The sequence below is a fragment of the Tenrec ecaudatus genome, chromosome 16 (genome assembly GCF_050624435.1).
Source record: "Tenrec ecaudatus isolate mTenEca1 chromosome 16, mTenEca1.hap1, whole genome shotgun sequence".
Lineage (NCBI taxonomy): Eukaryota > Metazoa > Chordata > Mammalia > Afrosoricida > Tenrecidae > Tenrec > Tenrec ecaudatus.
The window spans coordinates 82,846,216-82,861,976 of NC_134545.1; positions in this window are offsets into that span (position 1 = coordinate 82,846,216).

A 15,761-nucleotide genomic window follows, 5' to 3' on the forward strand; every position below is an offset into this window, starting at 1 on the left:
CGGTCCCACACTGCTGACTTTGCAGATCGAAGCTCAATTTACCACCACCCCGCCACCAGGGCTCCTAGGTCCCCTCAACGCCAGTAGATACTTCTAAAGTGGGACCAGACAGTGCCCTTGTCCAGACGCCTCTGGCGGTGGCAGCTGTTGTGTGCATACTTCAACTCATAGGCACCCCCTCCCCCCCGGGCCAGAGGAGCGCTGCCCCATGGAGCTTGCTTGTGTATAGTCTTTATGGAAGAGTGCTGGCGGAGTAGTGGGTTAAGTGTTGGACTGCTAACCACAAGGTTGCTGGTTCAAACCCACCAAGTGCTCCACTGGAGAACGAGGATGCTCCCTGAAAGGTTTGGTTTTGGGAAACAGGAAGCAGTTCCACATTGTGCTGTCGTTCCAGTCTGCCACTGCAAGTCTGAATCAACTGGATTTGGGTTGGGGTCGTTTTGAAGGAAGTGGGCCAGCAGGCCTTCCTCCCCCAGATGCTCACCAACCTTTCAGTTAACAGTTGGGCGTTTAACCGTTGCGCCACCAGAGCTCCCGATGAAGCAGGTGGAGGGATCCCTTGCATTACCTTCATGAGTTCTTAGGGATCACAAACCATCCAGCTTCTATTAGATTGTAGGCATTGAAGGCCCAATCTGGTGTTTTTCATGTAGGCTGGGATAGTTGAGCCCCGACGGTGTCGTGGTGACGTGCTGGGCGACGATCCTCATGGTTGGCAGTTGGAGACCACCAGCTGCTCCTTGGGAGAAAGCTCGGGATTTCTATTCCCATCCACAGTGACAGTCTCAGAAACCCACAGGACGTCGCTAGGAGTCAACACTGACCCGATGGCAGTGAGTTGGCATGTGAAAGTTGGGCACGGAATAACGCGGACGGAAGACTTGATGCGTTTGAAGTGTGTGCTGGCGAGAAACGTGGAAGGTGTTACGGGTTGTGACAGGGACAAACAGACCTATCTTGGGAGAAGTGCTGCTGGAGCACTCCCTGGAGGCAAGGAGGGTGAGACTCTGTTTTACCACTTTGGACCCTTTGTGAGGAGAGAGCAGTCCCTGGAGCAGGACATCGTGTTTGGTCCAGTAGAGGAAGGCCCTCAACAAGCTTGATGGCCCAGTCGCTGCAGCCGTGGGCTCAGGTGTAGGCCGGGTTTCGTTCTGTTGTGCCAAGGGCCGCTCTACGTCAGAACGGACTCAGTGGCACACAACAACAACAACAACAACAACAACAGGAACCTCATCATTTGCAGATGAGGAAAACAGATCCCATGGATGGAAAGATCACTGACCTCTCCTCAAGTGGATTCCATGTCCCAATGTGCAAGGGAACCGGGAAGGGCCAGCATGGCCTTGGCGCTGGCGCTGAATCGAGTGTCCATAGCCCAAGGAGCGAGACCGGGGCAGGGCCGGAAGCTGACAGATGGCCCCCAGGACCATGTGTGAACCCCTGGGCCATGCCTCCCCCGCCGGAGGAGCCGAGATAATGAAGATAGAACAAGTTCAGAGAAGGGCAGCAGCAACGATCCAGGAGACATGACTTACGAGGGGAGAGTTTAATTGGTTTAGCCTAAAAAGCCCATTACGCTCTCTGGTGGACACGGCAATGCTATAAATATCCGCAAGGTGACAGCAAGGGAGAGAGGATGGAACCCGGTGGGCTGGGCGCTGATGCTGAGACAGGTGGCTTGCAGGGAGGGCAGGGCTGCCGAGGGCTTGGGCCCATTGCAGGGGTCTGAAGACTTGTTGAGAGTCCAATTCAGGCAGCAGCCTGCTGGAAGCTCTGTCGGGTGAAACCAGATGGACCACTTAGCTTAGTTAGATTAACCACTGAGGGCTGAGTGGAGGAGAGGACCAAGACCTGCCTTTGCCCACTACTTCCCTCCCCTGGGTCCCTAAAGGGACCTCTTTAGGCTCCCAGTGCTCTGCTTGAACAGCTCTAAGCTGCACGCTCCCAGCCTTCTTATCTCTGCTAGCCCTGCTGTGTCCCAGTTGGGCCCTAGAGAGGGGTACACGTGAAGGGCAGGGGCCGGGATGCAGCAAGACACAGGGCCTGAAGGATTGCTGGGAGGAAGTGTGTTTGAGATCCTGGCAGCTGCCAAGTCCCAAACAAGCCTCTAGGCTGCTGGTCTACTACTACCTCCCCTGCTCCTTCCCAGCCCCCGTTCTCCTCCCAGTCAGTCCCCCATGGTCAAGTGTCCTGCTGTCTGACCCAGCTCCTCCATGGACCCCACTGGGCTTTAGTCACCATCTGCCCAGGAGGCAGAGACCGGGCCCATGAATTAGGGCACCCTTGAGCCTTAGCAGTTCCACCCAACCTGTGGGAAACAAATAAAATAAAGCCACCCAACAAACAACACCCCGAGGGCAATCTCACGCGTGAGAGTTTCAGTGGCTCATTCTGGGGAAAGTCGACAGCCAGGTCTTTCCTCTGAGGCACTTCTAGGTGCACTTGTGCCTCTCCCACTTTCTGGCTGGCAGTCGAGCATGGTAACTGCTTGCATTACCGGTGGCCCGCACTTGTTCCACGCAAGTGTGCTGACCGGAGGTGAACGAGCAAATTTAGGAGCAGATGCATACGAGGGTTAAGACTAGTCATGTGATAATGGACCCAAAGCCTCTCAGGACATTGCCAGCTGGAGGGCAGAGCAGGGGAGAGGTGAAGGTCAGGTGGGGAGCCGGCCAGGGGAGCGGCAGGCAGGAGCCGGGATGAGAAGGGATGGCTGGCGAGGTGCATTCCAGGGAGCAGAGCAGCCTGTGCAAAGGGCCAGAGGCCAGGGAGACCAGCACACCCGAGGACTTGGGGACTGTGGAGTGAGGTGGGCTCGGCCTCAGTCACCGCAGGTGACGGTGGCTAAGTGTGACGCCAGGGGCAACCGAGAGCTGCTGAGGAGTGTTGAGCATGGGAGCCGCCCAATACTATTGATGCTTTAGGGATTCTTTTGAGAACGGCCTGGAAGGCAAGACAGGACAGAAGGAGTGCACAGTCTCTCCTGCAGGAGAGTAAGAAAGAGCAAGACAGAGGGAAAGAGCTCCCAGGGGCAGAAAAGGCAATCCCCATGACGCAGTGGATGCAGGGTGCTGCGAGGAGCTAGGAGGAGCCCCAGCTTCCAGCAGGGGCAGCTGGCATGAGGAGTGGAGTGGAGGATACCCTCATTCCTGACCCTCTAGCGATCGCCCTCCAGAGGTAAGGGCTGCGCCCTCCTCAGCGCATAGAACAGAAGTGGCCCCTGAAGAATAAGTCAGAGCAGGCGTGACCTGCCCACCAGCACGCCCGGCCCTTCAGTCACTGTAATTTGTTCTTCCTGCCATTTTCGAGATGAGAAAAGGGAGGCCCCCAGCAGCAGGGTGGTTTGCTTACATCTGCAGCCAGCAGTCGAGGCAGGACCAGAGCGGGGACCTCCGGACTCTCTGGGTGTGAGGGGCTGTCCCAGGAGCTGGCGCAAGGATGTTTTCCCAGGCGGGTCTGTGAGTGGCCTTTGGGGGAGCCACGCAGTCTCTGGACACCATGGAGGGAAAGCGTCCGGGGATGGCTTTTTCTGAAAAGACAGCTCTGTAGCTCGTGTCAGAGTCTCACAGGGGTCCCTCCCCACAGTTCTAAGAAGCTCGAGATCGTCGAAGAAGTAATTCAAAGACAGGTTGCCCCCTTGCGACAGGCAGGGGCCAGGACCAAATGACGGAGGAGTAGCCAGGGGGAGCTATAGGTCCCCCTGCCAGAACATGCATGATCCGCTGACCTGTGGCCAATCATGCATTCTACTAGAGCAAAACCCAGGCCCCCAGGCCCTCAGCTAGGAGCCAAGAGAGGGGCCCCTTTGTGAAGGCCACTCTCTGCGCCCCCTAGTCGATTCGCATCCATGAAGGGGGATCCAGACCCACCAGTTCTGCAGCTTGTGAAGCAAAGTCCTAAAGGGTGGAAATGGGGCTCTTGACATTGCCCCAATCTCACACGACCTGCAACAGGTTCAGCTAGGACCCCACCCAGGTCTACTGGACAGGTGACCAGCTCTCACCAGTGTTTGTCCCCAGTGCTAGCCTGGCTCCTGCTCCTGCTCCACCTCCACACCCATCCCATCCTGCCTCTGGCTTAGAAAAGGCTCCCAGGGGCTCTGGGCAGAGGTTGCTGGGAGGCGCATTGCCAGCCCTCTCCTGCCCTCTAATGGCCGCCCCTGAACCAGCTGTGGGACGTGGCTCTGGGCGCCTCCATACGCCCATCCCCGGAAACGGGGACTGGCTTGGACCAGCGGGGGCTGGGGCAAGACCCAAGCCAGATAGTCTGGGGCCCTGGATCCCTGAGGACAGAGATAGTGCGCACCTACCCTCGAGGGCCAGGAGCTGGGAGAGCCTTTTCCACAAGGGCCCACACCCTGCAGTGACATCTGAGCTTCTTTCCACGAGAGAACAAAACCAGTCCCCTGCTCAGAAGCACCCTGCGGTCCCCAGCTGCCTCGGAGTCAAAGAAAAGCACCCAGTAAAAGCACCCAGTGGTGGTAATGGGGAGGGGGGTGGGAAGGGGAGGATGGGGGGATTTTACGCCCTGCTTTTCTCTATTTCTGTCCACTTCCCACTTCATTCTCTGTGCTTCATTCAGTCTTCCGGGCCTGATGGTCTCCAGGCAACTGCTCCATCCCCAGTGCTCGGGGGGCTCCGTCCACCCTATGTCCTTTGATGCCTTCCAAATGCTGGACTTGTAAGTCTTCTCTTCTCGATGACCATACCCCAATGCACACGGACACGTTCAAGTCCACACACCACACCTCTCTCCGTCAGCCGTCTTCCTCACCAGGAACAACCCGCCGTCGCTGAAGTTAGGAGCTATCCATCGAGTTGGTCCCAACCCATAGTGACCCTGTGCTCAACGGAAGGAAACACGGCACGGTCCCCGCCATCCTTACCATCGCTCCTATGCCCCAGTGCATTGTGGCAGCCACTGGGTCAGCCCATCTCACTGAGGGCCTTCCTCTCCCCCTTTCACCCCTTACTTTCCCTAGCATGATGGCCTTCTCCAGGGACTGGTCTTGCCTGCTAATATGTCCAAAGTAGGTAAGATGAAGTCTTGCCATCCTTGCCTCCCTCTAAGGCAGTGGTTCTCAACCTTCCTCATGCAGCGGCTCTTTCACACAGTTCCTCATGTTGGGGTGACCCCCCCCATCCATAACATTATTTTCGTTGCTACTTTATAACTGTAATGTTGCTACTGTTATGAATTGTCATGTCAATATCTGATAGGCAGGATGTATTGTCATTGTTACAAATTGAACATCATCAAAGCATAGTGAGTCATCACAAAACAATGTCATTCTATATTATGAAATATTTATTTCTAATGACAAATAAATGAAATTTTGTCTGAAGCATGATGTAGCATGGGTAACGATCTTCACACTGGGTACTCGTAGGTGGGCGTATCTGCATATGGGCAGACCTGCCTGGAGACAGAGGAGCGGTGTCTTGGTTCCTAAGACCATTGGAAATATGTGTTTTCTGATGGTCTTAGGAGACCCCTGGGAAAGGGTTGCTTGACTCCCCCAAAAGGGTCAGGACACAAAGGTTGGGAGCCACCCCTCTAAGGAGCACTCTGGTCATACTTCGCAGTACTTTCCAATATTCCATCCGTGTTGTATTGGAGAGTATTGAAGTCATCCGCGGTACTTTTCAATACTCTTCTCGGGCACCACGATTCAGATGCATTGACTCCTCATCCGTCTTCCATTCTCAGCAGGTGCCACGGGCACAAGGCACTTGGGTTTTCGTTTTTCACCATGCCAGTCGTTTTCCTTGCTCACTCCCGAGCCCTTGTACGAATCATAGTACTTGAGGGGGGCATGATTTGTGATCGAGTACAACAGCTTTCACTCTGGACTTCGGGGCTGCCCAGGGGCGATGCTCAGCTGCTCACTCAGCCTTCCTGCCACAGCCTGCTTAGCACTGCTCTTGCCACCACAGTGCCTTGGGGCTTCAGAAAAGAATGTATCAGGGTGGGGGGAGGTTCCACGCTGTATAACAAACACTAAAGCTCATGGAGGCAGATGGAGAACAATGCAAGGAGACACAATGCTTGCCTTCAAAATGATTTCCCACCTACAGTCCCTTCTTGATTGTCTTGGCAGTTTTCCTCTCAGCGTCCTAGTTCTCTGCAGTAACCCGTTTGTCTTGCCCCATCTATTAAAACGGAGCCCTGTGAGAGTCAGGGGCTGAGTCTTGGTCATCTCAAAGCTTGGCTTGGTGTCTTGGATGCTGTAGACAATCACTTAGGTCAGTGGTTCTCAACCTTCCTTATGTCATGAACCTTTAATACAGTTCCTCCTGTTGTGGTGACACCCAACCACAAAATTCTTTTCGTTGCTACTTCATAATTCTGCTACTGTTATGAATCAGGTGACTCCTGTGAAAGGGTCGTTTGACCTCCCCAAAGGGGTCATGACCCACAGGCTGAGAACCGCTGACTTAGATGCAGAGGGAGGGACCTTATGAAACAATGTCTCATCAGTGCCATCCGCATTGTCACTGGTCTGTTCACATCCATCACTGTGGTTTCTGCTTTGCCCCTGCCCCCTTCTCACCCAGGGTCTCCATCATCCTTCCTGACCTCCAACTGCACCGAGTGTGATATCTTCCTCAGAGGGCCTGCACTCCACCCCTCCCTGAACCAGAGCCTGGGAGGTGCCCCTGGCTGTGGCTCTGGCATGGTCAGGGTCTCTGCTCAGAAAGCAACCCTGGCCCCATCTCACGAAGTGACCCTCCACACCACCCTCAAGCTGTGCCTGGCGGAAGGGACCCCTGGCAGGCTCAGAATCAGAACCCATGGGACTTCACCTATCTGGCTAACACCCTCCCTGAGGAGTGAGCCAGGGGAAACAGGTTAACAAGGACAAACTTATTTCTTGGCTTTACTGGGCCTGTAGGTTAGAGTCATTCCTTCTTCACCAAACCAAACCAAACCAAACCAAACCAGGCCAGGCCAGGCCAGGCCAGGCCAAGCCAAGCCAAGCCAAGCCAAATCAAACCAAACCAAAACCAAAACAAAACAAAACAAAACCAAGCCAAGCCAAACACAATGTCATGGACTCCATTCTGACTCATAGAAACCCTGCAGGGCAACTGTCCCACAGAGTTTCTAAGGCTATGACTCGTTACCAAAGCAGACTCGTACATCTTTCTCCCAAGGAGTGGCTGGCAGTTTTAAGCACCAGCCCCCCACCCCGCCCCTCTGGTTTGTCATCAGTGTGAAACCACGGTGCCCCCAGGATGCCTTCACTCCTTATTTACACTGGCAGGACATGGCTCCAACTGGAACCGTGGTTGTTAGGTGCCATCAAGTTGGTTCCAACTCCCGGCGACCGCCTGCATGGCAGAAGGAAACACTGCCTGTGCCGTGCCAGCCTCACTGTCATTGCTGTACTTGAACCCGCGTCTCATCAAAGGGCTACCTCTTTTCTGCCGACCAACCCTCCACTTCACCAAAGAGGATGTCCTTTTCTAGGCACTGGTCTGTTCTGATCACATATCCAAAGACACGAGACAGAGCCTCGCCATTCTTGCTTCTAAGGTACGGCACCGAGTGGGATATCCTGCTCAGAGGGCCTGCACTCCACCCCGCCCTGAACCAGAGGCTGTGAGGTGCCCCAGGCTGACTCCTTCCAAGACCCATGCGCTCTTGTGACCGTCCATGGTCCGTGGGATATTCCTCACCAACACCGTCATTTGAAGGCATCCAGTCCTCTCCGGGCTTCTGATTCACAGCCACCCTCAAGAGGGCTTCCAAGATTGTCAAGCTTTATGGAAGCAGAGAACCTCATCCGACTCCTACAGAGGTGCTGGTGGGTTTGAACGGCTGACCCTGTGGTTAGCAGCCACCATTACTTGCTCCCTGGCTCCACTGTCAGTCATTGGTCACGGGGGTCAGGGGAAACCACCGCCACATGAATATGGAGACCTGCCTTTGGCCTTCTCCAGTTGAGTGAATGTGGGTCCAGTGCCTGAGCTCTCTCTAAGCCTTAGCGTATTCAACAAGAGAACAAGTGAGCTAGACCGGTTGGTCCCCAAGGGACATTTGATCATTCTCCGGGGGGACAGGGGATTGGGAGGACTGTGTATTTCCTTTGCTCTGGCTCCCAGACTGTGTCCTAGGTCAGGTCTGTGTGAATGGTCATCCGAACTAGGACACTTCTGAAAGTCAAAAGCGAGCTGCTGGCTGCATGCGAGTCAATTCTGACTCCTGGGGCACCCACTCAGAGGTGTCAGAGCTGAACTCTGCTTCCCAGGGCTTTCCATGGCTGATTTTGGGGGAGTAGAGCACCAGGCCTTTTTTCAGAGGGACCCCTGGGCGGGTGGATTCAACCCATCAATCTTTCGATGAGTAACTTAGTGGGCTAACCTTTGGCACAGCCCAGGGACTCCATGAGAGTACAAGGAGGCTTGGTTAACAGCTACACGGCTGACCAAAAGCATCAACCAGGTGGTCCCATGCCGATGGGGAAGGCGTGGGTACCTGAGTCAGAAACCTCAGGTGGAAATCCCACTGAGGGGTGTGGCTTAAGCCACAGACACACTCTGCACTGGCCTTCCAGGCGCCTGATGGGGTGCTGTTCAGTGTAGCACTCCCTAGGGAGCACTGGGGACACCGGAGGAGCCAGGCCATGCTGGCGAGTCCCTTCTACCAGTCATGCTACATCAATGCCCTGGGCCTGTCCCTGGGCTTCTTCCAAGAAGCAGCATCCTCACGGAGACCATCAGACCGGCAGTTGATGGGGTCCTTTTATCTGGCTCCAGCTCATTAACCCTCCCAGCAGCCTTGGGAGACAGGCCTTGTGATTCCCATTGTATAGCCGAGGAAATTGAGGACCAAAGCATGAACGGACCGCAGATCACATAGCCGGTGGGTGGCAGTGTCCGGATTTCCGGCCAGGCCCGTCAGCCCTGCTCCTCCCTGTCCGCAACCCCCTGGGTTGGCTGCCGGAGCTGCTGCTGGCCGGCCCAGTGTGAGCTTAAGTGCTCTGAGCGGGAACCAGGGTTTGGTGATGGGGTCATGAATTATTTGCTCCAACCTCAGGCGAAGTTGTCGACATTCTGTGGTTTTTACTAAGTGTAAATGCCTTCCCTCAAGCAGAGACCGGGCTAACATGGCCAGGAAGGCACTTCGGGGATGCTGAAAACATGTAGCGCTTGGGTGATTGGGGAGTCAACATTTGTGACCTCTTCCTTGACGTTTAGAAGGATTGCCAGTTACGTTGGCGCTCTCTCCTCTGCACGGGCCCTCCCTCGGCCTTTAGGCCGGACCTGCAGCACGTTCTTGAGCACGCTCAGCTGCCGCCCGTTGCTCAGGCCTCAGGGAGGGAAACGGAGGGCGTCTGTGCCCTGCCCAAGGTCACACTGGGTCTTGAATGCACTACTAGCTGACTTCTGAGACCCTCCAAAGTCAGGAACAGTGTTTCCTAGGAAGTAGCTCTCAGAAGCCAGTGACCTCCTGGGCAGGAATCTGAGTTACATGTAATTGGGGCAAAAGGTAGAACTCGTTCTAATAAATCAGGGACACTTGGGGACATCAAAATCTGCTTCTAGAATTCCAGGGACAAAGACCCTGGAGAGCTGCTGACCGAAACCCATTCAAGGAGGCTTTAGAATGCAGTTAAGTCCAACCAAGTCTTCTGCTTCGATCGGCCAGATGCTGTGTCAGGTGCTTTAGAGGAAACAGAGAGGAATGAGGCAGGTCGCTATCTTCCTGGACATTGGTGGCCCCATTTGTCCGTGGAGGCTTGTGTATTGCTATGATGCTGAACGGGTTTTTGCAGAGCTTCCAGACTAAGACGGACTCGGAAGAAAGGTCTGGTCGTCTACATCTCAAAAAAACAGCTCAGTCAAACCCTGCAGCTCCCCGAGTCTGCTCCCCGACTGGTCACGGAGCCATAAGGGACACAGGCAGTGTTTCGTTCTGTCCTGTCAGGCGGGGCTGCCAGGGCTTGGTGGTCGATGGCCATTCACATGAAAATCAATCTTTGTGGAGCTCCCGGGACAGGGGACGAGGGCGTTTCTGGCCGCCTCCCACCGCATGGCCCCACAGCACAGAGTGGAAGAAGAGAGAGTTCTCAGGCTCGTGCTCTGGACCTTCCCTGGTAGCACGTTTGCGTGAGGACTTCCAAAGACTCGAGAAGGAAGGGAAAACGTTTTGAGAAGGAAAGTTTAATTTTCTTTTTTTTAGTCTCAGATGTACTGGATGATGACTTCCCCCCTCTCCCCTCCCCAGTGCCCACTTTTGCTGGTGGACTATTGATTGTGCCCGTGGAACACATTTCTGGATCCCAGGCTAAGGCTGTCTCCAGGGTGGGCCTGCCGTGCACACTTGTTATTCTGAACAAACTCTAAGGGTCTCTGGCTGGGGAGCTGTCGGTGTTTCTGTCTTGGCTAGAAAACGTGCCTGTTGGCACGTGGGGTTTAGATTTGATGGCTTTCCTAAAGGGTGTCTTTAAAAATTGGGGGATTACTCAGGCCGATGACACTCTCTGCTAAAGGGATCTCTTCGGTGAGTAAATGAGCATTTGGGGACCATGAGTCCGGTTTCAGCTTCTGCCAGCATGGAGAAGCCCACTTAAAACCCATGGGAGGGAAACAGCATGGGTTGTAATGGGGGGGGCCCCTGGGGAGACAGTGGGGGAGGGGCCACGTGACTTCAGCTTGGGGCTCTGGTTGGCAGAACTCCTCTTTCACCTTCACTTAGGTCACCCTGCCCACTGGGCAGACCCCTGACTTGCAGGGTGAATGGGGGCAGGCACCTCTTTATCGTCCTACCAGCTGAGCGTTGTTGGCCTTGCAACTGTGACACGGGGTGTTGGGTCTTCTTCTCAGAGTGACACGGAGCAGAGCTGTTTACCAGCAGAGCCAGAGCAGGAAGTGACTTGCAGTCCTTGTGACAAAATTAAATGCCTCCATGGGTGTGGTGTCGTTTTCTTTGCTTGGGAAATAGCCTGGCATGGTGTGCAGAGGGCTCCACCCTGGCTCGGGCTTGTCTGTCACAGAGTCTTCCTCAACTTTGGATTCTACTTGTGTGAAATAGGGCCCTTTCTGACACTGGAATGCCACCCTCCCCACTCTGTCTAAAAGGCTGATAATTTTATTGCATTTTTGGTGAAAGTTTACACCATTTGACCATTTCTACACAGATTGTTCAATGACCTCAATTGCCTATATCTCAATGTGTCCACATTCTCCTGAATGGTGTCCCGCTTAGGCCCTTCCTAGCACTCTGGGTACCCTGCCCCCTAGCTTCTCAGCCTTGCGTTGGGGTGATGAGTTGGACTTTCAGTCTCATACTGGTGATTTGGAAGGAGAGCACCAATGTTGGGTGATCTCAGGGGATTGGCTTGGTTCCAGAGTGCCTAATGAGTATCTTGGGGTTATAATCCCAGCCTGGGGGGAGGGGAGGATGTCCTCTCTTTTCTACTGTTAAATATATATATATATATATAAAACAAGAGTTTGAGTTCTCCACATATTTCCACCATTCTATCCAGGACCAACTCTGGGACCCTGGTCAGAACTGTCAGTGGTGATGGCTGGGCACCATCTATCTCTCTCTGATCTCAGGTGGAGGAACTTGTGGCTCTTGTAGATTTGTTCCTTTTGTGGCTACCGTCTTTCGGTTTTGCTCCACAGTCACAGCGTAGCTGGTCACTCACCAGCCTTTAAGACTATGGACTTTACTTATAGACTAGGAGGCAGGTGGATTTCATGAAATACGTCTGCCAAAAGGAACCCTGGGGGCATAGTGCTTGCACTGTAGGCTACAGTAGGGAAAGTCAGCGGTTTCAAACCACCAGCCACTCCTTGGGAGGAGGCCAGGGCTTTCTGTTCCCATTAACAGTTATCGGCTCGGAAATGCCCAGCAGCAGCTCAATCCTTTCCTGGGGGTCCCTGCGAATCAACATCGACTCTGTGGCAGTCAGTTTGGTGTTTTCTCATGTTATGCCATTTGACTGAGCTGCCCCATGAGACTGTGGCCCCACGCCTTCACACTCAGACAACAAACATCGGCAGGAGTTTGGTGATGTCTGAGGACTATGCATCTGTGCGTCTTCAATGACTCTATGTGCTTACACCCGCATCCTGGCATTTATACTACTCAGAATTGACTTGATGGCCGTGGGCATAGATACTTCTGAGTGATGATAAATGGGGTTGGCATCAGGCCGGTAAGCGTGAGGCTGGTGGTTTAAATCCATCAGCTGCTCCACAGGAAAAGGACGAGCCTGTCTGCTCCTGTGAAGAGTTACTCTCAGAAACCGTACGGTGCTGTTCTATTCGATACGGCCAATAAGAATCAGAATCCACTCCACGGCGATGGGCTCGGCTTGGAGGTTTGTAGATACTTCTCCCTGTTCACGTCTGTACCTGCCTCGGTACCCATTTGCCCAGCCTCACCATATGTGCCAGGATGCTAGCTTTCATGTTGGTTGTGCTTACTACAGCCACCTCCGGAGCTGCTTTCCCCATCACCCAAGAGAACTAGTCTCTATGGTAGAAAGTTCATGTCCCCCTCCACTTCCTGCCCTGCCAACCTCTCGTGACCACTGATCTCTCTCTCTCTCTCTCTCTCTCTCTCTCTCTCGCTCTAGTCTGGTCTTCCTCTAAGAGAAGGATCAAAGAATAGTTGTCCGTCTGTGCTTGGTTGTCTTGTGCATGATGAATCTGAACTTCTGGCTGGCTGGCGCTGAGGCCCCCGCTTCCCATGGACTGGTTCTCAGCAGCCACATCCATAACAGCCAGGCGCTGCCGCTAAAATTGGATTGTCAACCGAGAGAACAAATGCTCTAGAGCACTGTACAAATGGACAAGGTTAGAGCCAAACCTTCCCGAGGGCTACCTATTTGTCAAAACTTTGCTCTAAAGACTGCGTGTGTTCATTCATTTAAATCTCACAACCAGGGTAACGAATGTACAAATGTGCTTTACACAATGGATGTATGTATGGATTGTGATAAGCGTTGTATGAGCCCCCAATAAAATGATTAAAAACAATAAATACAAAATAAATCTCACGACCAGCCTGTGAGACAGGAGGCGATATTCGTCCCACTCTACAGATGAAGCTGCCTGAGCTTAGTTGCGATGGGACTCGACGGGACTCGACGGGACTGGGATTCCTCTCTCTGCTCCTGGTTTTGCTTGAGAAAGTGTTCTCTCTGGGGAGGGCAAGTAGGAGCCTGCACATTTGGGGGGAGGATTATAGGGGTTCCAAGTTCTCCCCTAGGCCAAGGTCTCTCTCATTAGGTCTTCCCAGAAAGAAGAGTGGGGAGAAGAGGCTTTTTCGATCATCCTCTTGCTGGTTAGTCTTCCCCTTTCACCTGGTGATGAGGTAGGGATCATACTAATACCGCTGCTGTGATATTACTAAGGATGTTACATTTAGTAAGCCGTTTATCTCAGTTACACGGCGCTCTGGGGCATATGAGTTCAGCTGCTAACTGCAAGGTCCACAGTTTGAAACCACCAGCTACTCCTTGGGACAAAAATGGGGCTTTCTCCTCCCATTAAGAGTTACAGTCTCTGAAACCCACAGAGGCAGTTCTGCACTGCCCTGTAGGGTCAGTATAAGTCAGCATCCACTCGATGCAGAGAGTTTTAAGACTGCCTAGGACAGGCCTGGAGAGGAGGAGGTAGGCCCTTGGCATATGCACATTTTATTAAGCCCCCAAATTAAGGAAGGTCCTTATTGCTGGACTCTTACAGATGAAGTCCTGCAGGCTGGGAGAGATCACAGATACTTGCCTAAGAACCCCAACTAGGAGGGAGTGCCCAGTTGGACTGACCTTAAAGGCCATCTTGTCCCACGCTATTTTAGGGACCTTCCTGCTCTCGGATTGCTGATCACTAAGTCCTTCTCAATGGGGCACCCAGGGGACCAGACCTCTACTCACATCCCCTTTATCCCGCATTCCTCAGTAGTGAAGACCCAAGGGCAGGTACAAGTAGGGCCACTTGTACCTGTGAAAGGGAGACACATGCTAATCAAGACAAAGCCCCTCGCTTGCCTCACCTCTGTGACAGTCATGCCCACAGAGTCTCTGTCAAGAGGGTTGGCTTCTGTGAGAAGTCATGTCAGGCTCTTTGTCTCCCAGAATCCCTTGCTCCTTGTTGGGACACATAGCCACCAGCATCAGGCTCTCAGCGCAGGATTCAGAGCATGCTGTGGGACAAGCCAGGCTTCAGGGGGAGCGAAGGCTGTTGCTGGTGAGGAGGCTGTGTCCGAGCTGGCTCAGCGAGGAGAACCCATTCCTTTCTCTACCTGACCCTTTAACCACAGACCAGAGCTGATGGGATTAGGTTTGACTCCAGAGCCACTCCAGGCCAACCTCTGCACTGCCATGGAATAGTCTCTGACTCCTAGTGACCATCGAGGACAGAGTAGAACTGCCTCGTTGGGTTGTCCAGGAGGTACCCTTCCAGGAAGCAGGCTGTCACAGCTTTTCCCTCTGAGGAGCAGCTGGTGGCTTTGAACTGCTAACCTTCTGATTGGCAGCTGAGGGCTTACATGGTGTCCCAGGCTGGTCCTCTCCCATGGAAGCCACGCCCCTTCCCTGCATCAGCACCCTCACCTCCACAATGAAGACAGTGGCTCACCCAGCTGGCTGGGCTGTGATGAGGACTCCGTGAGGTTACGTCTATTAAGCACTGAGAAGCGTGCGTGGCTCAGAGTAAGAGCGGAATAAATGGTGGCTATTAGCGCTATTATTATCTCTGTCCTTGAGGAGTTCACAGTCTGGTGAGACCAGGCATTAAAAAAAACACACAGATAATTTCTTAATGACTCCGGCCAGGAAGTGATGCCGGGTTACAGGAGTAATGCTGCCAGAATTTCCTGCCTCCCTACTCTCTGTGAAATGCACTGAGGTCATGTTCTCGGCCTCATTCCGGAGGTGGGGCAGCCTCCCAAGGGCCCCTCTGCAGGTACCCCTTCAGCCCCGGGCCTGTAGGGTAGGAGGGGCATGGGGATGGGTTGGGGTTCAGCTCTAGGGTCTCACCCCTTTGTTCTTGTCCAGGCTCACCTGCTGGCAGGAGAGAAAAACCGGATGAGGGATGGAAAGAGGGGCCAGGATCCTTTGCCATTCTGTTTTGCAGACAAGAGACAATGAAAACGGAAGAGCTGGAAATTTAGCAGCCCGGTGACAAGCAGCCTATGAAATGATAGTCCCCTGGTAAGCGATAAGCCTTTTGGAAGCAGCAAAGCAGAAAGGGATTAGTGGGGTGAAGATAGGAACCCCCATGCCACTAGCCTAATGGAACTGCTCTGGAGGACTGGGTCTGGGCAGCTGTCCTGACTCGGCAGGGGGCGTCATCATTCCATCTTGCTGCACCTGGCAGACTTCCCACAGGTGGAACTCGACTCTCCAATATGACCTGTTTGAGAGTCTTAAAGCTCACGAGCTTAAGTAAACTGTGTTCCCAGGGCCAGACGGCACTAGACTTGCCAGTGACTCCAGAAATCCCCAGCATTAACCAAACTTTTGATCAACTTATTCTCTGAGACAAATTGTACAAAATAAATGATTTTACTTTCTCTCTTTCTTCAGCACTTGTCAACTTTGTACCTGAAACACCATCTGTGTCAGTCTGGGTGGACTAGAGAAACAAATTCATAGACACCCATATGTATGTAAGAAAGAGCTTTATATAAAAGGGTAATTGTATATTAAGGAAACATGCCAGCCCAGTCCAGATCAAGTCCGTGAGTCCGATATACATGCAATGACACTGAATGAAGGAAGATCACAGGCCAGC